Source organism: Oryzias melastigma, linkage group LG6, assembly GCF_002922805.2.
Source record: "Oryzias melastigma strain HK-1 linkage group LG6, ASM292280v2, whole genome shotgun sequence".
Classification (NCBI taxonomy): Eukaryota; Metazoa; Chordata; class Actinopteri; order Beloniformes; family Adrianichthyidae; genus Oryzias; species Oryzias melastigma.
Window position 1 is genome coordinate 3,742,573 of NC_050517.1, and position 24,415 is coordinate 3,766,987.

Consider the following 24,415-nt stretch of genomic DNA (forward strand, 5'->3'; position numbering starts at 1 on the left):
CCCAGACTCAGCCAGACTCCGCCTTCAGTGGACCCGAGGAAAATGGAGTTGGAGAACTCTGGTTTAAATGCTTTTAAAATGTGACTGAAGGACTTGGAGACTTCGTCATTGACATGCATGTTTTTATACATCTAGAAATTTGAATGTAAATTATAGAGGACATACCAGGAAAAAAAACAACTTCTTGAGCTTTTAAGTGTTTTATACTGATCAATCCTCACTATATTTAAAAAATAAATTGTTTTTTAGTGTGCCAAAGGTCATATATGATCATATATATGGGTATAGTTTACTCAGAGAGGCTTTTAGAAAATGTATGTCTCCTTTAATTGTACAGCTATCTGTTTTATGTATTGTTGTTTTGGAAATTGTTGCCTCTTGGCCAGGACTCTGTTAGAAAAGAGGTCTTTAATCTCAACGGGACCTTTCTGATTAAATAAAGGTGAAATAAATAAGTACAACTTTTGGTAATTTTAGTTTAAGTTTGTAAATTCCTGCATCCTGGCTTTCTCAGATGCTCCACAGAATAGTCTTTTAGGAGCATTTTGAGTTTCAGGATGACCTTTCACCCACCAGAGCATCATCCCACAGCATTTTCTCTTTGTGTCACACGCACTGGCATGCCTGCTGATCCTCTGCCACCTCCTGGTCCGGATCATTCAACATCCCGGGAAGTATAGAGTAGTTCTGAATTAGTTACAGCTCCAACAGCTGAGCTCCAACAAGTTTAGACCTATTTATAGAAGTGAAATCCTATTGTTAATAATAGAAGAGGGTTTACAGACACAGAACAAATAGGGAGAGGAGACTGAGTAAGAAAAGCAGCTTTGAGTCTGTCAAAACGTTTCCTGTTCTTAATCTACAGACTTGTCTCTCTGAAGCTTGGAGACAAAAGCTGAAGACAAATGCGTTCATGCAAAACACGAAACAAGAAGATCCGCTGCAAGTCTCCATCAGGTGGTTTAAGGGAACATTTTCAGATTAGTGCTGGGATATGGACCGTAATGAACACAGTGTGTAAATACACACAACTATAAGATAAAAAACATTCTTTTTGAACAAATGTTTCATGTAAATTGTGTAACAAATATTCCTTTATATACAATATTTTCTGGATTATAAGTCTCACTGGAGTTTAAGGTGCAGGAGCAAAAAATGTCTCATCAAGAAGAAGAAGGAAACCATATATTAGTTGCTCTGGAGTATACGTCCCACTTTTATATTTGTCATGGCAAAACATAAACAAGAATGATAATGCTTTAATGCAAATGAGAAAAATTTCTCATTTTATGAGGAAAACAATCAGATTCAGATAGTTTGTGTTGGACGACATTTCTTCTTCTGGCACTGTCAGGAGAAAACACAGCGCCCTCTAGTGGTTGTTCGCGGAAACAACCGCTAAAAGGCAATCGGTTGGAAAAATAACGAATATATGAGCCTATTTATGTTTAAAAAAAAAAACTCACAAATAAGTCGCTCCTGAGTATAAGTCGCACCCCTGGCTAAATTATTGAAAAAAACAGCGACTTACACTCCAGAAAATATAGTAACCAGATTGCATTGTACAGCTTTGTGTACAAAAGTGTGAAATATTATCTATCATTGTATAATTTAATTATCCTACATCTCCTCATTTTTGTGATGTAAACCATATTTCTGGAATACAAGAGAAAGCAAACAGGAACGGAGCCCCACAAACACTTTAGTCTTTCCTCTGGCCGACTCCTGCTTGACTAATCAGAGCTGACAGAGAACAAAGGAGAAGATTAGGAGATTGAGCCGGTGACAGTCACAGGTAAAGAGGAGGTTTAGTCTTTAACTGTGATTATGGAAGGCCAGGTGTCACCTTGGGGAACCAAAGACTTGAACGGACACCTTCGAACTCTACTGATCTGTTCCTTCCATGTGGGTTAGATGTCACGTTCTAGAGTGAAACCCGTCCCGGCCTCAAACAACTACCGTATTGTCTGCACTATAAGTCACTGTTTAAGCTACAGCAAGCAGAGGATGCATCTTGAGGAGACGCTTTATTTTTAAATTAACATATAAGTTGCTCCTGAGTATAGGTCGCAGCCTCTGCTAAACTATGAAAGAAGACCAGACTCATACTCTGAGAAAGACGGTATTTGTCACTTTGCTCCGCGCCTCTTCCACAACGCTTCCGCGCCTCTTCTACGCCTCTTTGGCGGTGTTTCCTCATCCAGAGTGATCCAAGCATAACACCTGAGGCGTCGCCGGTGACGCTTAAACACAAAATGCATCTTTTCTCCATCAGAATCTGCTGGAATTACGTTGATCGAGTTAACAATAAAAAGAATACAGTAAATCAAAGAACACAAATACTGGAGCTCCGATGTTAAAGGGTTTTAAAAAAGTAAGAAGCAGTCCACTGAGACAAAGAGCAACATTAGCTCGGAGAAGCTTCTCATTACTCAACAATGTTGTTCATTTTTAAGACCCCTCCCACCGACACACACAAACACGTCGCTACAATGAGGCTCATTGGATTAAGTTCGAACAGGCTTTGTTAAAAGCTGCTGCAAATCTAATCAGGGAAGAGACCTCAATTATGCTCATATGTACTTAAATGATCAGATCAGGAAAAATGGGAGTGGGGGTGTGGGGGGGTTAGTCAGAGGAGGACCGTGATCAGTCGCCGTTAAGGCCTCTTCATTTTAGCTGAGGGCGACTCTAAAATGTGATCAGGGATTTTTACAGTAATGAGAGTTTTGTAATGATGCTGTTGGGGTGCGAGCTTCTTTACGATCACTTAAGAAGTGTTTACAAAGACGTGGCCTCATCGATTATTGCAGGGAAACCGTTTTTCTTCAACTGACTGATGTGCAGTGTCTCAACTTCTCTTCCTTCCACTCACAGAACAGAACGCACACATGCCAGGGGCAGTTTGTGTGATTTGCAGCATAAAAAAGGTCTTATTTATCTTATTGGATGATTACTGCCAGCAGCCCCCTTATTAGAGGTAATCCAAGCTCCTTTCATCCCCGTAAATGCTCACTTTCTTTTGATTGGATGATTTCGTGAAGCCCATCATTGTCATGCATAAGAACTTCTAAAAGTTCTCTTTCTGAATGAAATGATTGTCTTTGTGGACAGGAAAGAGAAACTCCAGCTGATGTACAGATGATTTTGATTCACCTTCCAACTGTCTTTATGCTGCGCCACAATACTGGCTGATGAATTTTACATAAAAAGCCTCACAGGAATAAAAAATAAAAAATATGAAAGACCAACATGGTGAAAATTCTGTTTTTAACATGTTCTTTCACATGATGGAGGACGTATATAAAACAATTTAAGATGGGACCTTTTATTTATTCAAATTGGGATGAATCAGGAGCAAATGAACAGATGCTGTTTGATAAAAGCTGAGTCATTCTCTGAATTCGGTGCACTTTGGCTTCTCAGGTTACTGAAAATTTAACCCCCAAAAATCTTGTTTTTTAACATTGTGTCAGATAAAGGACTATTTGAACCTCTCAGAAAACATATTTTCCCACCTTAGACATGAAATCTCCAAAATGGTTAGAATTTAATTTGTCACCTTTGTTGTTTTAAATTCAACCATGTAACGCACATGTGTCATAGTCAATCAAACGGGCCAAAATCCAAAACACACAGCAGCTCACGGGCTGAACAGGACAAACGTGTATTGAATACTTAAAAAAACACATTTTAAAACTTTTGAACTTTTAAAATGTAACTTTTTCACATAAATATGAATATAAAACAGACAAAAATATTATTCCAGGATAAATAAACCTAAACCTTAAATAACTTTCAATATTTTGCGCTCCATAAAAGATACATTCTGTCAAAATTGAGATGTTACAGATAATATCAGGCCGTTAATACTGATAATATAAAATGATCTGGGGGGGGCCAGATATAATTACCCTGTGGGCCGGATCCGTTCCGGTACATCCGCTCACAGACAAATAGATCCAATAGATCCATGAACGTCTGTGTTTTCCTCGTCTCGGCTGGAATCTGGATCTAAACTGTACGGCTGGATAGATCTGATACTGATCACTATTTTTGTAGTACCACTAATGTTAGCTTGGGGTTGTTAGAGCTGTAAGCTAGCAGAGAGAAGTGTAAAGAAAGAGATGATGGGATGTTAGAGAAGGCTTACTTCCACACCAACAGCCCACAGCTCAGAGGGGAATTTCTGATGAACTCCTGCAGAAAGTAGGACCATGAGAACAAGACAGGTTTCTTGATTCAGCTAAAAACTGCGCGATCGTTATTAAAAGAGCACTAAGAACACGATTGAAATAGATCTAAAGATGATCAGAGTGGAACCTGAAAATCTACAGAATCTTGTGGGAAAAAAAGTCACATGTTATCTAAATTGCATTAAAACCAGTTCTTACTTAAGCGCTGACATACACAAAATGCTGATAGCACTTTTAAAGAATTTGCATGCAATAGACAAGATGATAGTTTGACTTTCAGGGCATGTTTTGCCTGGAGCAGCTGAGCTTCAAAGAAAGCCACCGTGAGCTACAGTCAGCTCAACACAAGAGCACAACAAAAACACAAGCTCTGGGTTTAAACTCACATGTGTTTAGCTCGTTCAACTCAAAACTGATATGGTCATTCATTTTAACTTTAAAGATACAAGGCAAAAAACAAAAAGCAACAAAGGTCAGATTTAAAAACATCTCTTTAGAACAAGCGCTGCAGGAAGAGCAACAGCTGGTGGGAAGGCCCTTCCAGCTGCAGCATGTTAAAGAATGCAGAAAAGGTAAAGAGGCATATTGTTTGGAGACAATGATATGCTGGATCATCATGATCTAAGGACCAGGTGGCATTCTCTGCAGCCAAGAGAGCAACAGCTGAGCCTGACTCTGACCTCTGACCCCAGGAGCCATGACGGTTCCAACAGGAAGCAGTTACTCTCTTTGGTGCCATTTCTGCTGCGGAGGCCGGAGGTCTGAGCAGATGACACTTGTCCCCGGACAGGTCAGCAGGGGATGAAGGAGCTCGTAAATTTTGCAGGTCCCATCTACAACGTGAGCTCATATTCCCTCATCACTCACAGCATTTTCAGCCATTTTGACTGGACTTTGAAAAGTCCGAAGTCAAAAATATTCTACGATAAAACGCTCATGTAGTTTGTCTTATCAACTCTTTTCTTTACAAAAACGTCATTTTTTTCCTTGTAGCACTCAATCCTACAAGAATCATGAAAAGTTACTTTAAATCAGGGGTGTCAAACTCAATCGCACAGGGGGCCAAAATCCAAACCACAGCTTAAGTTGGGAACAGGATAAATATTTTATAAATGATTATAAAACTTGAAAATGTAACTTTTTAACATCATTATGAACTGTAAATTATGAATTACCTACAAAAATGCTAGTGAATGCTGTAAGCTGAATTTTGCCGCTGAAGAGGCTAGTGGTGATAGCTGAAAACACTGAAGCTGATCGCTGAAAATGCTGAAGCTGATATCAGGCTAAAATATTAACTAAATGCCAAATTAGCCAAACTGAAAAAAAAACTAGGTTAGCCAAAACAGCTAGCATGTAGCTGAAAAAATACATAAACTTCAAAATAACATAAAAAACTGAAAAAAGCCTAAATTAGCAAAAATAGCTAACATGTAAATATTAGCCTAACTCCAAAACAGCCTAAAAAACTTTTAAAAGCCTAAATTAGCCAAAACAGCTAGCATTTAGCTGAAATATTTTTAAAAAAACAGCCAAAAAAATCTTACTAAATGGCAAAATAGTCTAAAAAGCTAGCAGAATGCCAATTTTAAAAACTTAAAAAAACCAATAACTTTGTAACATAATTATGAATAAAAAACAGGCAGAAATATTATTCTAGAATAAATAAACTTAAATCTTAAATAACTTTCAATATTTTACTCTCCATAAAAATATATTTTGTCAAAATTATACAAGTTAGAAATGAGCACAAGATAACATCGGGTCATTAATAAAAATAAAATAACATGATCTGGAGGGCCGGATAGAATTACCCGTGGGGCCGGTGTAGGTACCACATGTGCTCGGCCTGCAAGATCGGCTCGGGCGCTTGCAACTAGTGATGACATCACACTACGGTAACGCCACTTAGACAAACGGTTCAATCGCAATCTTACAAGTCATCGAGTCGCAAGCCCCTGAGCTGATCTTGCAGGGCGAGCACATGTGGTCTACACCGGATCCGGCCCCCGGGCCTTGACTTTCACACATGAGGTTGAATAGATTTCTTTTTAAATTCCTTCAAATAGTGTGTGTGACTGCACAAAACTTTAGAAATATTTTAATGTCTCCAAATTTATACTAAACCCGTGATACGGTTCATGAGTGGTCCAACGTCTCTACATGTAAACAACCTTAAAGTTAATCAGGCCATGTGGTGCTTACATTGAATAAAAGGGTCAGTCTATAGCAGCAGATTTAGCTCATTTGAAATACTCTATCTAATTATCTAGAACTGTGGTCCCCAATGTACAATCTGATATCTACTGAGATATTTTGGGGCTAATTTGGAGTCAAGCTAATATTTTGGCAACATGTTAGCATTTTGGCCAATTTGGGATCTTCTGAGGTTTTTTGGCTTAATTTTGTGTTGAGCTAATTTTTTAACAACATGCTGACTTATTTGGTTAACTGGACATCTACTGAGATTTTTGGGGGGCTAATTTGGGGTTAAGCTAATATTTTAACAACATTCTCGCTTTTTTATTAGTTTTCCATCTACAGAGATTTTCTGGGCTAAGTTGGAATGAAGTTAATATTTTAGAAACATGTTAGCATTTTGTGGCAAATTGGGATCTTAAGGTTTTTGGGGCTACTTTTTGGTTAAGCTCATGTTTTTGGTGTTTTGCAAATAATTTTAGCACTTTCAGCAAGTTGTTTTAGCAATGTCCTAAATCGCCAAAGTATCTTCAGCGACCACATGCAGGAGAAAGCATTCACACTCGCATTATTGCAGGTAAGGCCCATTTTCCAGTTTAGAATGCTGTTAATAAAGTTACTCAAACAGTGGATTCGTGTTTATTTAGAAAATAACAGTTTTTGTGGTGTTTTTTGGTATTTATTTGACATAACTTATAATTTCCCTTTACCCTCAAAAGTGAAGGGAAACTGGAAGCTATAAAAAAACAGACACCATCCCTCTTCTTCATTTACTTTTTTCTTACATTCCTGATCATCAAACTTAGCACAATTTCATCTCATGTGTTAGTCAGGAAAGCTTTTGGAGAAAAAAATGGAGCTCAGCAGCTTCCACCAGGCCACCTTTGTCTGATCAGTGGACATCTATGAAGCTGCTTCATTAGAGCATTAAAAAAACAAACAAACAAAAAAAGAAAAACTGGTAATGCTACCCCACTGCACCTTTTTGTTTTCCAGACCTGATCTATCGGCTGCATTACCTCACCAGAGGAGGATCTGCATGAAGCCACAGCGGTCACAGAACAGACAAAAGCGCTCATCTCCAGGAAGCCACTGCCGCTGCCTGCGGTTTGGGAGAGAAGGGAAGAAAAAAGAAGCGAGAGGGAAAAAGTGACTCAGCCACACAGCCTCTTTCTTCTCTCTGACGACTTAAATGGAGGGATGAAGCACAGGAGGAGATAATATTTAGAGCAAGCCCCATTTCAAGGGTAATAGAAGAGAGAAAGTGGTGTATGAGCTTGGGTGGTTTGGGAAGTAGCCACAAGGGTCGGTCTATGCAGTTCCTGGCAGAGGGCCTTGCACCATGGACTGATGTGTAAGTGGGGAGGAACTGCTGCTGGTTTGGCCCAGCCTTAAAGCATCGGCCGCTGCAGATCCACGAGCCTCTTAAGCAAACCAGATGGGCCTCAAATGGGATGTTGATGAGGCATGAGCGCACAAAACACAAGCATGTATGTGAGCAAAGAAAGAGCGTTGCTGACGCAGCCTTACAAAACAAATAACAGGAGCTCACACTCCAATGAAATGCTCTTTTGGACATGTTCATTCTTCTTATGATGTATGAAGAAAATTAAGAGGAAAACTGCATTTCTGAGTATTTCTTTATTTAAATTGTTCAAGAGCTTACAAAAAATGTCATTTGAAAAAGATTGTATTTGTTACGTAGACGCTACAATCAACAAGCCACAGTCTCCTGCTCCGCTCCATTCTGATCACCCACTTCCAGACAAACAGATCCATGAACGTCTTTGTTTTCTCGTCTGAGCTGGAATCTGGATCTAAACTGCACGACTGCATTACTCCAGTATGCGTTTTGTTGAACTGCTTTTGTTAAGTGCTGTTGTGAATAAGGATGTAACAATTCTTCGTCGGTTGTAAAAAAAATTTCAAACTCATTAACATGTTCATCATTGCAGAAAATGAAAAAATCAGTTTGTCTCAGCCTGTGCCTCCATTTAGAAATGCAGAGCTGATGATATTTTTCCATGCAGGCTTGTGTGCGCGTGTGAGTGCGCGCGTGCCTGTGAGTGTGTTGAGAAAAAAAATTTGGAAAAAATCAAAAGTGTGACTGTGAATGGAGTTGAATCGTGGCTTCGCCACATCAAAATCCTAATTTAAAAACGACTGGGAAGACTTTGAGAATAGATCCAAAGATGATCAGAGTGAAGGTGTTCCAAGTATGCTGTACGTGCCTTTGCTCAGGGAAATCAAGAACTAACCGTCCCACTTGGAGAAAACATGATAAATCACTGTGAACATAAGGTTAACTACCAAGAAACAACAGTAAATTTTGTTACATGCCCCCAATTAGCTAAAGCACTAGAGTCCGCTTGCAGGATTGGAGCAGAAAGAAAAAGGCGCAGAGTAGGAAATTGTTCTGAGGAAGGCAAAGAGGTAACCTCATAGGGTTCATTAACTCATTAGCTCATTAGTTCACCACAAATCATCCAAACAGCTGCTTGCTGTCTGTAAATGTTTCTAACTCTTTGCAAATGACTGCCATTAAAGCAGCTGTATGCAGGAGCAGAGAGACGCAAATCAGGTCACAATTTCCTTTACAGTAACTGAATTATTCTGGAGAATTCCTGCGGATTGTGAAGGGACAGGCAGAGCAGAGATAGGCAAAGCCAATTATGGCTGAGGAAATGTCACTCTGCATCTTCTGAAGCTTCACCATTAACCTGTTCAGATTTAGGGATCTGATCAATTCAAGTTTACAGGAAGTCAAAGCTTTGATTGTGCCGCTCTGCCAGCAGACCACATGCACTTCCTTTAAAGTGAAACGACAATGTCATAGCTAGTTTCTGTCACAACGAGGAGCCAGAATTTAAGTTTATTAGGGGAGTCCACTTGTCATCCCCTCACAGGGTTATTACATGTGAAACTAATTGCATGGTAAATGACAGATTTCAAGTTTCCAGAAGAACTCATTAGATGACATGAGTGTGATGGGATTAAAAGTGAACACAACTGCCTTACATTCTCAACAATCTTCATGATGTTTTGCTTAACAGCAGAATGCATTAAACAAATTGTAGCTTTAAAATGAAAAGTCCATGATGGGTCTGGGGCTGTCACAGTGCTTAGTGCTTTTGCCTCACAGCAAAAGGCCTTGCTGATTTGGAGTTTAGCCAGTGCTTTAGGAACATGCTAACATTTTTGGGTAATTTGTTGTCTACTGAGGTTCTTATGGGCTAATTTAGAGTTTAGCTTCTATTTTAGCAACAAGCTAAAGATTTTGACTTATTTAGTTTAATGAGGAATTTCAGGCCTTTTTAAAGGTTAGCTAGTTTTTAAGCAATGTGCTAGCTTTTTTTGGCTAATTTAGCATCTACTAAGGTTTTTGGTGCTAATTTGGAGTTTAGCTCATATTCAAGCAACACACTACATATGTTTGCAAAGTTAGCATGTATAAGGGCTTATTCAGCAGTTTTACTACAAATTTTTCATAAATTTAGGTCAACTTCAGCGCTCTTTTATAGTTCTTTTACAAAATGTCCAGTCTTTTAGCAAAAATAACAACTCACAAATATAGCATGCATTTTCAGCAAATCCCTTTAACAATTAAAGTAAATTGCATCACTGCTTTCACCAAAAAGCTTCAGCATTTTCAGTAGCTACTTTCAGAAAAAAAATCCACACTTATTATCGCAGGTAATGAAACTTTTCCAGTTTATCTTCAAACTTTTGCACATGATGCGATCATGTTCCTTTTCAATAGCACAGAAAAAGACTTTCAAAAAGAGATGGATGTTCTTTGAAAAGTCCTGAACCACGGTTAGGATCCAGTTTAGCTGTAGCATGGAAGAGAGGCAGAAATGTGACCCCGACAAGAAAAAGCTCCTGATCAATAAGTATACTCAAGTCGATACTTAGGTCCCTGAAAGTGAGCTCCCGCACTAACCAACAGGACACAGCTTATCAGTCACAGCCAAACACCGTCCACTCTGTGAGCCAGTCGCCGCAGAATCAAACGGGCCGCTTGTTGACCTCTCAGTGACACGGCTCAAGGGCCACCAGAGAGTGACTTAATAAGTATACTTAAACAGGAGGATTAGCCAGATGGTCAGATAGCTCTTTTCTCCATCTGTACATTTCTGGTGTCTCCACCCCACACGGGAAAAAAAGACCATCAGAAGAGCAGCTTCACTTACACTATCGTTACCTGCAGCACTATTTGACTCCAGATATAATCTTTATTGCTCACAGGGAGAAAGTCCATTAGAAGGCATACTGTAGGACCCGGTGCTGAAAGCTTTCTGGAGTGACGCCTGTGAGACTCTTTAAAAGACCCCTTTCTTTGGAAAAGTGAAAGCAGCTATTGAGGGGGCACAGAACAGAACACTAGCCTGAGTAGAGGTCTGCATTTACTGCTCGACCAATCAAAGGCATCAGAGTCAGATACAGTTCTGGCTTCAAACATAGACCCGTTTACTCATTTAACACAACACTAATGCAGTCGCTGTCCAAACAGCAGCAGGAGGTTTTTTATTTTTCAGCTAAAACAATTTATTGTGAACATGAGACCTGCTTTATAGTTCCCCAAAACGTGAAAGAGCGTTACAACTGATGTGTTTTGATTTTAGTGTCTGAGGATGTTCAAGACTCACAGAAATAAGGGACTTCAGCTCCAACACCCTCTTCTCACTGGTGAAAAGCTTTACAATTCATGAACCTAAAAGAGAAGAAAAGAACGTTTAATCATTTTATAGAGGCAAAGATTGAAAAAGAAAAGATCACCAGGTTCAAGAAATTGTGCAACAATTTTAATGCTAATAAATCATTAAAAGTCAAATGAAAATCCTGTTTTTAGAGTTTTTAACATGTCTGTGTGTCATTCATCTTCTAAAAGAGAACAAATATAATCAGAAATCATTTAGTTTTTGCATTTCCGAGTATTTCTCCTTTTAAATCAATCAAAGTGTCTTGGACAGACTCTGTTTGAATGAATGATCTTCTTTCCATCAACAGCTCTGCTGCACATGCACTAAACCCTCATCTGTTCCTAGTGTCTAGTTCAGGTTCTGGAGAAGAGAAGATGGTATCTTCACATTGACTGCAGTCAAATGAGCCGCCGTTCACATTTCTGTGGTCAAATCAGCATCACTGGATTTTTGGTGTGAGTTTCATCCAATACTTACGGTAGCAGGACTGAGAACGCTGGAAAATCTCCACCAGACTCCACGGAGCTTCTTGATGTGACCACGGAAATGTGAACGGCGGCTCATTTGACCGCAGTTGGAAAGGATTGTAAATCAATGAAAGAGCATTTTGATGTTAGCTTTGATTATTTTATCAAGAACTCTGAGAAACCAATGATTGAATGTATTGATCACAGTCAATAAACATTGGAGAATTAGCTAAAAGAGTCTTTGGTGAACTGGAAGGAGAAAGAATCAGGATTTTGGAGGAAGTTCTGTCCATGAAGATCTTCACTTCCTCGTCCAGCTGACATCCGGATCAGAACCATACGGCTGGACATTACCCAGATTGATGGATGTTTTTATGGAGCAGCGGTGAAGATTTATGCTAGTGAGACACAGAGCTATCATAATCAGACAGGGGGGGTCAGGGGTGGAGCTACTCAGCTCAGCTCCAAAAGCCACGCCCCCTCAGAGAAGATTTTGGAAACAGAGGCTTTAGACCAACATGAGAAATGGCTTTTTAAGACATTTAGGTAGTGAGATTTTGGTTAAAAACTTCAGTATCATAATTTAAACACTACTGTTTTTTTTTTATTAAAAAACTTGTCATAGGAGGACTTTAAGCGTCTGAATGGAAACTACTCAGACTTTTTTTCCTGACAAAGTCTGGAAATTTAAAAAAGTTGGGGGTGTGAGCACGCTCAGCCCACCTGAGAGCTCAGTCGCTCCTTTTTAAGATGGAACAGAGGTCCTGTGTGAAGTCCACAGCAGAGCAAACAGAGGATCAGTGTTTTTCTCCAACACCACTCTCACTGCACAAACAACGTCACAAACGCACACACCACGCAGAGCTCCACAAACAGCAAACAACAGCAGCTTTAAAGGTACATTTTTTAGGATACTGATGCTGTCTGATTTTTCCTCCGGTTGAAATGTTCCCCATAAATAAACAGCTCTCCATTCTTGAGCAACACAGTTTGAACTCCAGGAGTTAACCTGGGGTCAGCTTTAATAAAGCATCACATGACAAACACACTTTTTAAACAGAAGGGAGGGTCGCAGAATACAAAAAAAAAAAAAACATCAAAGGGGTCAAAGTACCAACCGAGCGCTTTGAAGGGCCCTCGATCAGGACCGCCCCACTCGGATCAACAGAGTGGACAGGAGATGTCTTTGATAGAGAGTGGGGGGTCAGTAATTCTATAAAGGCAGAGCTGGACAGCAGAGGCCTTCCTGCTCAGGCTGAAGCAGCCGTCATATCCTGTTGTCAGTCGGCCTCCGAACATCTGAGCTCCACAGAAACGGCAGCATAAACTCCCCTTTGGTTCTGCAATTTGAGGCTCATTGAGAACAATGAAGAAAAAAGCCGGCTCTGACGGTGTGTGATCTTTTATTCATGCCTCTAATCAGGCAAATGATTTTTTTTCTTGGATGTATTTTTTCTCTAAGGGCACCATTAAAGGCGATTCTGACCCAGGCAACTCAAAAGCCATTATACCAAAAGGTTCAGATAATACAGACAAATGTTCATTAAAAAAGGCCAATTTGGTGAAAAATCACTACAAGCATTACTAAAAGATGAAGCTGTATCTCCGTTTGACTCTTTATTTTTATTTATCAGCCTCCTTTTGCAATCGAGTGACTTCGACACAGATCTGTTCACACTCCGCAGCCTCGCTGACCCGTCTGAACACGTTGCACATGTCTGCAGAACCAGTTATTCTGCCCCCCCATTCCTCCAATCCTCGCACGATCCTCACCGTCTGCAGATGACAGGTCCAACACCTGGAGGATGCCAGATACAGACGCAATCCAGAATTTTACACAGTAAGATTCTGCAGAAAATTGAAGACATAGATCTTAAAAAAACATGATAGAGCTGTTAGAGCACCATTGAAAAAAAAACAGCTTGTATCCCACTCTAGACGGGCCAACTGTGCTGTCTGGATTACGATCAGCTTGGACATAAAACCACAGAGATTTCCTGAGAAAAGCCGGACTGTGACTCAACAATAAAGAGCGAGGAGAGCGGAGTCGCAGCCGACCCGGAGACCAACTCTATTATGTTCACAGCAAGCCCTCCACCTGCACAATGAATGCCACATTCACACAACAAAATATGCACGGCTCCAAATGTCATCTGTTGCAGCTGTCAGTGCCACTTGTGCAGCCACGGACGCACTGGGGGGGCAGAACAATGAAACTCTATGAGGCCGAGGCTCGCCAAATAAGCGCGGCGCTCTATGGGGGTTCGGAGCTGCCACTTCCACGTCTGAAACGTAACGAGCGACGAGCAGCTCCATCTAATCACACGGCCAATTAAACTAAAATGAAGTTTGCTTGACCCATAAATGACGAGCTTACAGCGGGGGCCTGCTGGTTACGTTACACCGGATCTGTGATCATGTCTCTGTTGGGGTTGTGGGGGCCGCCATCGATCAGCCCATCTATCTACAGAGGTGTCAAACTCAATCACACGAGGGGCCAAAATCCCAAACACACCCTAGGTCACGGGCCGAACAGGATAAACATTTAATGAACACTCTAAAACTACATTTTTACAACTTTAAAACCTTAACTTTTCATCATAATTATGAATAATAAAAAAGCAATAATATTGTTCCAGAATAAATCAACTTAAACCTTAAATAACCCCCCCCGCATTGACTTTGACTCATGTGATCTACTACAACAAGCTTCTAACAATGAGTATCTGGGCCACCATGAAAAAAAATATATATATATATATATATATTTATATATACAAGACTAAAGCTGTAAGACAAGAGTTGAAAACACACTAGAATAAACTCATAAAATTATGAAAAAAAAACGACACTTTCCATGAATAAAGTGATAAACTTATGAGAATAATTGGTAATTGTACAAGAAAAAAATAGGGCCAGGACTTGATTAAAAAGAAAATTAACTAAGTAATCGCAAACTGGGAAAAAATGTATCGCAATTAACTTTTTTTACACCACTTATTATCTGTGAATAATCACAAAATGAAATCACATGCAAACATTTAGAAAAAAAATCAGATCAGATTAATCACACTTTTGTGTTGTGATTGATTACTATTAATAACAAAGTTTTACTAGGTACATTTTATAAAAATACTCCGCTTTTGAGCAAAAATAGGCTAGAGAGAATTTTTTCCTTTATTTTTATTGTCTGAAATGCCGAAATGTATCAAGCGTAAATTGTGTGTTCAAACCAGATCAACAGTAATATCAGCAGAACTCTAAAGGCTTCTATGTCTGCTGTAGCCATAAGAAACGAACCTGCAGACCTTAAACAAACCAAATAAAAAAGTTCCGACCACTTCTGTATATCACTGTACAGTCTGCTTTAAAACATTTGCATTTATATTTTCATCATCTGGACAACAACAAGTTTACTTTCTCTCTGATCTGATGCTCTCTTAAACCTATTGTGACAATCAGCATAAATACAGTTTTCCTTTGCTGCTGCAGTGGAGGCTCAGCGACGCCTTGTCGTGTTACCGTGACAACGTGCCAGACCCTCTAATAGTCCGCTCTTTGTGAGGAACCAATCTAAACCAAAAAATACCCAACAAGATGAAAGAACTAAAAAATGATTGAATGTGTATTTCTTTAGTAAATAGCCATGGTATAAGTGGGACGATACTCGATGAAGTGTTTTAAATCACACTGCAGAAGCCTAAATGGGCGAGGCAAAGCAAAGGACTGCTGCTCCGCAGGTGCAATCAAGTTGCGTTAAGTAAGGGATAATACCCGACGAAGTGTGCGTTATGAGAAATTAACGCACGACGCGGAGGCCTAAACCCGTGCCTCCGTGAAGTGCGTTAATTTCTCATAATGCACTCTTCGGAGGGTATTATCCCGCTTATACCATGGTCTTTACAAAATAAATAAACATTTAATCAATATTTAGTACTTTATTCTTGTTATTTCTTTGGTTTAGCTAATTTTTTCACAAAAAAGTGGACTATTTGATCCGTGATGCGGTTTGTTGTCACGCTGACATGGAACACGGCATGAAGCCGGAAGCCGTTACAGACCTCAGCTGCAGCGGTAAAGTGTCGCTGTTTTGAAAGAAAGACCCGGACAAATTAGGATATTTTTCTTCTTTTTCTGTCGTTAATCCTTCAGTGAGCAGCTAGAACATATTCAGCTTCTGTCTGTGTTTCATTTCACGGCAGGTTCGTTCTTCTGAGCTGCTCTAAAATGAGAAACTCCCTCTTGTGGTGAAACAGAAGACTACACCTTTCATGTCGAGTGGTGTTTTATTAGAAGGAGAATAACCAATTTGTCAATATTAATTTACCTTACAAAAGCAGAGGAATATAAATGCTGGTCGCTACAATAAGTTAAATAAAGCATCAGTTCAGAGAGAAAGTTTATCCATTACTGCTTGTTTTGTCCAGACGATGAAGGAAAAATGTGTTTTAAAGAAGCCTGCGCAGTGATATCGAACGTTTGGTCTGTGTGACCGGAACTTCTTTTTTAGGTGTGCGTTATTACTGTGCATTATCAGTTTTTAATGCACACCCAGCAGCCAATCAGAATCGAGTATTCACCCAGACCATGGTATAATTAATAATAACACGTTAATTTGAGATGATTAATCGTGTGCGTTGACAGCCTTAGAAAAAATCCATGTTCTATTTTTACAATAAAGTTGCTGGTGTAAGCCTCCATCCACATTAACTACTAGGGGTGTAACAGTAAAGTCTGTTCACCTGAACCCAACCTTCCGCTGCCTGTGGGAGGAGCTTCCATCAAAAACTTTTCTCGACTTCATCATGGACGACGCGGATGCTGAAATATCAGGTTTATTTAATCATAAGAGCGGAATAAAAGCATGGGTTCACGTCTCCATGTTCGGTATCTTCAAGCATTCTTTTCTCCCAGTTTTTGTAGATTTAGTGTAAGGACATGTAAATGTCATCAGAAACTACATGTTTTTACATTTTTGTTAATGTTCAAAGTTAAAAAATGTTTTGTTTTAATAAATAGGCCTCAACTAGTTGTTTTTTTACTGTTGTTGAACTGTAAGTTTTGTCATCCATTACACCTCTTTACACCTCCACAGTGACGCCATAAGGCTTTAGTTTATCATAGGAACCCATGTCCCAGAATGCATTGAGACCTCTGCAACTAGATTGCCAAAGGCGTAAAGAGTGGGGCTGGGTTAATAAAATCGATTTATCGATTTGGATCGATTTAAACTATATTTAGTTTAACTTTTTTTATATATTTAAACTATCAATAATCGATTCATAAAACTACAAATCGATTTAGCAAAAAAAGTTAAAGTCCGCTAGTTTGATGCTAACATTTAATGGAATTTCCCATAGAAATCTCAGTCAACCTAAACATACATTGTTAACTAAATTATCATCTTTTTAAACTCACAGACATCAATTTAACAAACTCTTTTAAGTAAATATTTTTAAAGTAACTATTTGTGGTTTAAAACATTGGTTATTCCTCATACTTTCTTCTTCTTCTGAATAAGGTGTAATGCTATAGTGTGATCACCACCTAGTGTCCAAACAGAAACGTCCTCCAGGAGAAGCAGAACAATGTTTCCAATGTTAATGATCTGAACATTTTAGTTAGAACTTCTCCTTTAGAGAATCTATGTAACACTGGATGATATTAACAATCTCGTTATTTCACTGATACATTTACAGGATGTGAACTGGATCAGATTAATATATATATATTCAAATCATATAGTAGATTATTAATGTATTTCTAAACAAATGTGTATAAATGTGTAAACTAAAATTTTAATTGAATTGAAAAATCAAAAGAAAAAGAAATAATTTGCCTAAAAACTGGTAAAATGTGTAATTAAGCCAAAACCACTAGTATAAAGCTGAAATATTAGTTAACCCCCAAAATAACCTAGAAATCCTTAGTAACTGAAAAAGAGTCAAAAAAGCTAGCATAAAAAGAGCTGAACATTTAAATATCTGAAAGAGCTGAAGAGTTATGAATGTCCAAAAAACCTTACGGAATAATAATAATAATAATAAAGAAATAAAGAAAAAGTGAATCACTATTAAACCAATAAATATTCTATCCTCTCCCGTCATAGTTCAGACTGCAGAAGGCTGGAATATAAAGTCACGTTCTATGTGGGTCTCGATCGGCGTTTCTATCCGCGGAGACGGAGACCCCAGTTGTAAAATGTTGAGTTTTTTCTCATAAATTTTCAAATGTATTCTCACAGATGTATTTAGTTTTTTTAATGGTAGGTCACAGTAGGTCTCACTGAAGCGTTGCATGAGATCAGTCTGCATTTATTACAGCTTGGAGAAAATTCCAGCTATGTTATTTTTCAGTGTTTACACGTTAGTTAACTTGTTGAAACGCATCATGTGATTATTATTTTGTGTTCCAATAATCTGACTCTTCCCGTCATCTGAGCCAGTCTTTCCTTTGGGATTCAGTTTGCAGCAGCAGCTCTCAGACTGTAGCAAGAAATGTTATTGGGAGCAAAAGAACCTGAGAATTTAAGGTTTGCAAGTGGCAGCCACTAAACCACTGGAACAATTATGTTTCCTGATGATATCAGTAGAAAGAGACATACTTCAAGATAAGCATGTGGGTGGGCAAACCAGCATAGAATGCTTTTAAAAAGTGGAACAAGGGAAGTGGTTGTTGGCATGAATGAAATGCCTTTGTGTTCCTTTCACAAAGCACCTAAGTGAACATTACAGCGGCTTAAGTGACAACAGGTATTCTCTCTGAGGTCACCGCCAACATGAAATATTGCTGAGGTTAGGGGAGGAGAGGGACGGCAGGGGCAAGCGCCGGCACATACATCCGAACCTCACCCCTCCGCTCGCTACCCTGAAGAGATTACATTGTGGTGCTCGCCATTGTCCGACTCCTTCAAGACAAAGCCTGTTCCGCTGAGCAAACAGCGCGCCTTGGAAAGATTGTAAAAACAAGAGGCGAATGTCAAAGGCAAAAGTGAATAAGATCTCTGTGCCGTCTTTTGTCGAGCCGGTGAGGTATGCACAAACACATGGCTGCGTGACAGAGAAGAAAGGACGGCCTTGTGAGGTTGGGAGCCGGAAAAAGTTGGAGCGTCTTTGCATGAAAAGGCCAAAACCGTGAGAAGTCTCCTGCCTTAGTCGTGGGTCTATAGAAAATCTCCTTCACAAGTTTTTGGGTGAAAGACCGCCAGGAACACAGAGAGGATCTCAACACTCATGATGATAGAACAGGGACGGGTGGAGGTCCAGCACAGAAAAAAGGAGGACAAAGCCTCAGAAACGTCTTCTAGATCAACGTGTTGAAGACAAACTCAGATGAAAATGGTGTTTTAACATGTTCTTGTGGTATTTTCCTGATCATGGAGGACATGTATGAAGAAAATGAAGCTAGAACTCCCCTTTCGACATTTTTTTTATTTTACAAAAAACATTCCCAGTAGTGTTTTAATTCTGAAGTTTTTAACCAAAACAACCTAAATGTTTAAAAAGTCATTTTTAATGTTGATCTGAAGCTTCTATTTCCAAAATCTCCTCTGTGGGGGCGTGGCTTTAGGAGCTCAGCAGAGTATCTCTGCCCTGATCCCCCCTGTCTGATTATGATAGCTCTGTAGCATAAATCTTCACCGCTGCTACATAAAAACATCCATCAATCTGGGTAATGTCCAGCCGTATGGTTCTGATCCGAGGAAGTGAAGATCTTCATGGACACAACTTCCTCCAACCTAGTCGTCAGAAAAGTTGCTAGTGTCGTTAGCTCCTGCCGCTTCACAAGGATTGAGAAGATTTTGCTTAGTAGTACATAGACATGAACAAATGTTCAATAAACTTGTTCAGTAGACATAGACAATGGACCAGAGACACCATTTAGGCACAAATGGAACCCCGTACGGCCCAGCCTCAGCCAGACTCTACCTTCAGTGGCCCTAAGGGAAATGGAGTTTCGGAACCCTTGTTGTTTCAGAACAACTTGTTTTGTGTGTAACTGTGTGATCTTGCAATTGTACTTACATGTACACTCCAATATCAAAAACGTACAAAATGCAATTTAGGCACGCACAACTTGAAATAACACCCACTTAAGACTAGCTACAATTTCAAAATGGCTCAAATGCAAATTGTAAACTGTTTTTTTTTCTTTTATTTACTGTAACTTTTTAACTGTTAAAATTATAATTCCAGTAGACTCTGAAGGAGAGAGGACAAAAACGATGTCTTAGAAAATATCATAGGTTTTTTATTTTGGCTGAACAATCATAATTAAAAGACCACTGGGAATGACAACAGATCGAAAAATGATTGGAGTGGGACTTGGGACTCATCCCATCCCGCAGGGCCAAGTGGGTTCCATATAGTTTAAAAGTGGGCCGGAAATGTGGCCCCAATTTGGTTTGTCCGCAGTTTCTGTGGTGGCTCCACCTGTGTTTGCCCACATTGTCGTAAGTGGGGACTCAGTGGGTTAGCTCGCTACACTAGCCAGCTGCCTGGTGGACAGCATAGTGAGCTAGCAAGCTCTGCTGTGTCGGGCTAGCGAGCTCCACTGTAGCATGCTAGCGAGCTAGCAAGATCAATTTTAGCATGCTAACAAACTCCTCTGTAGCATGCTAGCAAACTCCTCTGTAGCATGCTAGCAAACTCCTCTGTAGCATGCTAGCGAGTTCCTCTGTAGCATGCTAGGAAACTCTGCTGCAGCGAGCTAGCACACTCCGTTGTATCGAGCTAGCAAGCTCATCTGTAGCAAGCTAACAAGCTCTGACGTATCAAGCTAGCAATTTGTGTTGTAGCGAGCTCCATTGTAGCGAGCCTACCCACTGAGTCCCCACTTAGGCCTATGTGGGCAAACACAGGTTGGGCCACCACAGAAACTGCAGACAAACCCATTTGGGGCCACATTTTCTGCTAACTTATAAACCATATGGGCCCCCTTGGCCTCGCTGACTGAGCAATGCTCCTAAAAAACAGAGTCCTGCAACAACATGACCAGGATGAATGAGAACCTTCACAGACAACAGAAGACAAGAACACAAATTCATCCATTTACACTAAAGTCAAATCCCAGCCTCCAACCTCGACTCCTCCATTCCAGTCCAACGTCAACCTTTAGGCAGCAACATGACCAAAACAAGGCTTAAACTGTCAGGGCAATTAATGGGGGCGACCTCGGCTCCCTCTAATTTACAAGGCCAGCGCCAGTCTGTAATTAATTGCTGCGTGCATAAATGTAAATGAGTCCACTGGGGAAGTAGATGGAGGGAAAAAAACGGCTGTCAGGCCAATATTCCAGCAGGGGAGCAATCTGCGAGAGAGGGAAATGATTTAAGGGGCAGCGCACAAATCTGCCGCTCTGTGAAGGAGCGGGAGGCTGAACGTGAGAGGAGACTTGTTGAGATGGAGAGGGAGGTCGTCAGGAATGATTAAAAGAAAAAAACACAATTGGAAAAGGAACTGGGGTGGCTATAAATATCAGCTACTTTTTTCGACCCCCCAACCACCCACCCACCAGCCCGTATGTGGGCAATTTGTATTCATAAGAAAACCAGCAGATGCAGTTTATCTCATCTGCTACATCAGACCTCTCGTGGCTCGGAGATGTTGTGTTACGGAAACGTGTTTTTAAAAGACTTATTGTGCCTATTTTATCTGGTGGTGTTACTAAACCCATTTTTCCGTTTTATTCAGATCATTGTGTGAATGCTTTGTAAGCATTCAAACTCTTTCGTATTATGGATTTTTCTCCCGTACGCTTTTTGGACCATAAAAACTCAATCACACTTTCAGCAATTTCTGCAATCTTGGTATCAAAACATTTTGCTCATTTAGGGCATTTTCACTTACATTTGTGGTATTCCTAGACTTTAAAATTTTAAGCGATTTATGCGATTTTTCAACCTCATTGAAATGAATAGAAATTTTCACATTTCTGCAATTAAAAACATTCAGCATGTTCAGTGGGGGTGTGCCAAAATATCGATATTGCGATATATCACATTTAGTACTGCGAGTGATTCTCAGTGGGTTCTAACCAAATATCAATCTTTTATTTTTGTTTGAAGAGGCTGTAAAACAGTATATTTGTCATCCTTTGGTGAGACGTTCCTTTGGAGGTAGAAAGGGGGCGCACATTGCACCAAAGTGTCTGGCAGCCACTTGAATGATTTCATTTTTGTTCTGTTGTTCACAACAATTTTGCGCTAAGTAGTGTCACTGCTGATGATGATTACTATTGTTAACACTGAATTGTACAGATAATTCCAATTCAATTGGTGTCAATGCTTGTCAAAGACATTGTTACTGATTTCAGCAAAGTTACACAAAAAGTGTCTAATATTTGTTGTACAAAATAAGACACAAGTTGTTTATTGTGATTGTGTTCAAGCTAAAAAATAAATGTGGATATATTTTCCAAAAATATGTGTTCTTCTATCATTAGAGATGATTTTTACCAATTGTTGCAGTTTCGTGATATTACCTATCTCGAGAGTCACATATCGCATCGTATCACTGGGTAACCAGTGATTCCCAACCCTAATGTTCAAGAAATTCATGCTTTTACTTTTGGTATTTTCACAATTTCACAAAATTTTGAAATTTTGCACAATTTTTTTTTTTTTTTTTTGCAGTTCCTAAAATGTTGTGTGCCCTTTGAAACCTATGCAGTATCGGTATTGTTTACCATGTTAAGAACATCAGTGCTACTGAGGTTTTTAAGGCTAATAATGAGTTTAGCTAATATATAAGCAGTATTATATAAGCAAGTATTATTTTGGAGATAATTTGGCATTTAAATAAGTTATTTTGATCGAATTTAGAGTTAAGCTGGTATTTTATTAATGTGTTAGCTTTTTTCACAAATTTCGCATCTACTGAGGATTTTAAGATAATTCTGAGTTAAGCTAGTATTTTGGTAATGTGTTAGCATTTTAGGCTAATTTAGCATCTACTGAGGTTTTTTGAGATAATTTGGAGTGAAGATCAAATTTTAGCAGGGTGTTAGCTCTTTTTGCTAAGTTAGCATCTACTGAGATGTTTGGGACTAATTTTGAGTTAAAGGGTAACCAAACAGGGAAGTTGGAGTTTGACTCCACCCACAGCCAAAATGAGAAAATCCAGTCAGAGGGGTGGGGCTTGGGGGCAGGACTGCTATCATTCCTGGCGCTGCAGATCATGATGTGAGACTTCTGAAACTAATATGAAGTTGTCCAAATTATTTGTGCACTTTCTGCAAATCATGCAAGTTTGGTATCAAAATGTTCAGCACGTTCATGGCATTCAGCAATTAAAATAAATTTATTCAGCATCTTCATCAAACAGCTTCTGCATCTTTAGTGACCACATTCAGCAAAAAGCCTCACACTAGCACACTTTTCTAGTTTCATGTTGGGTTGGTAGACTAGATTATCTTAGTGACCATTAAAATCAAAGCTACAGGAGAAAATGCTCTTCTCTCAACTCAAAATTCTCTGTTTATTATTGTGCAGAGTTGTTACTATTACCCAGAACTGCCCGTCTCATCACACATTATCAAGTTATTCAACTGGATAGAAAACAAGATGCACAAAGGTCAAAAGCAGACATGATTCCTTCCTATTTGCAGCCAGAACAGCAGCTGTTGTTTCAAATCTATTGTACAAACTTCCAGCTCTCAGCTCTTTTTGTGAGCAGAAACTATTGTTCCTTCAAGTCTGCTCAAAAAGAGAAATGTGAGTGATGCTTGAGTCTCAGCAGTGACACTTAAAGACAAACAGCAGCTGTCTTTATGCCATAAGCTGCTTTTCACTTCACTATTTTACAAAGAGCTTTTTCCTATAGCAGGCCTCCAGCAATAACAATTGACATCACAGGCCTGCCGGCGTGTGTCTCCCTTCTTTAACGGGGAGACACGGTGTAGGCTGCCTGAGAATGAGACTGAACAGTCTGCTGAGGCGGCACTTTTCCCTCCCGCCGCAGCAACAAACAGCAACTGGAAGGACCCGTCTGATCCATCCTGTGAAAACCCAAACCCTCCCCTCCATTTCAGGATGACACCGCTTCGATTACAGACTCCTGCACGGTCTGGAAACCGTGGAAACGCCCTGCAAAGACAAACCACTCGGACATGGGCATTGTCTGGATGGGACCATGTTAACCTGGTCCTTTGAGTTTAACCACAAGATCCTTTTAGAGGGATCCCTAACCCTGCCGCCACGGCCTTTAACTCCAAACCACCATGAGTGGTGAGGCGGCGCTTCACCAGCGGTCTGTTAGAGGAGCATGAGGTCCCACAGAGAGGAGGAGACGACGGGAGGCATGGAAGGTTTGAGCTCAAAAAAACAAAAACTAGTCATCTTTCCTAACTTTTTAGCAATAGTTCTTTTCCTCATTTTATAATGTAAAAAAATCTATATGTGTTGGAGCAGCTGAATGCACAACAATTAGAGAGAGGCAAAAATTCTTAAATATTTCCACTCATATTTCATTAAGAAAAAAAACACTATTCAAATACCGATGTTAACTTTTGATCACATAAAATGATAAAATGATGTACAAAATTCTTCATTCATGTTTTCACTAAAATAATAAAAACAATGAGGGAGGTCTGGAAACAATCATGACACGATCACCATGGTTACAACTAGTCAAGGGAAAAATGACAGACTTTTTATGGAGTTTAACAGGAGTACAACTGTGAACATGTTGAATGTTTTTATCACTCATTTGTAGCAATATTAAACACATTTGATTCCTTGAATTAAACTTTTGAATGGAGACAAATTGTAGACACAACAAAGTGTTGATGTCTGAGACATGAAGACGGAGGCAGGCGCGGCTCAGCTCAGCCGTGACAGACCAGCAGAGAA

The 24,415-nt window shown here is 39.6% G+C and overlaps 1 protein-coding gene across 5 annotated transcripts in view; it reads right to left on the reverse strand.

The window, feature by feature from the left end:
• LOC112152349 (transcription factor SOX-6) overlaps nt 1-24,415 on the reverse strand; it is a 148,575-nt gene that overhangs the window by 116,655 nt on the left and 7,505 nt on the right. For 3 of the 5 annotated variants that reach the window (XM_024281865.2, XM_024281866.2, XM_036212170.1), the window contains exon 2: nt 11,045-11,109. The exons of 1 other annotated variant lie outside the window; for it this stretch is intronic. The gene's annotated coding sequence lies outside the window, so the exon portion shown is untranslated. Of the gene's footprint in view, nt 1-3,914; nt 4,069-11,044; nt 11,110-24,415 lie in introns of those variants that run through there. One more of the 5 variants, XM_036212171.1, reaches the window with a different exon arrangement.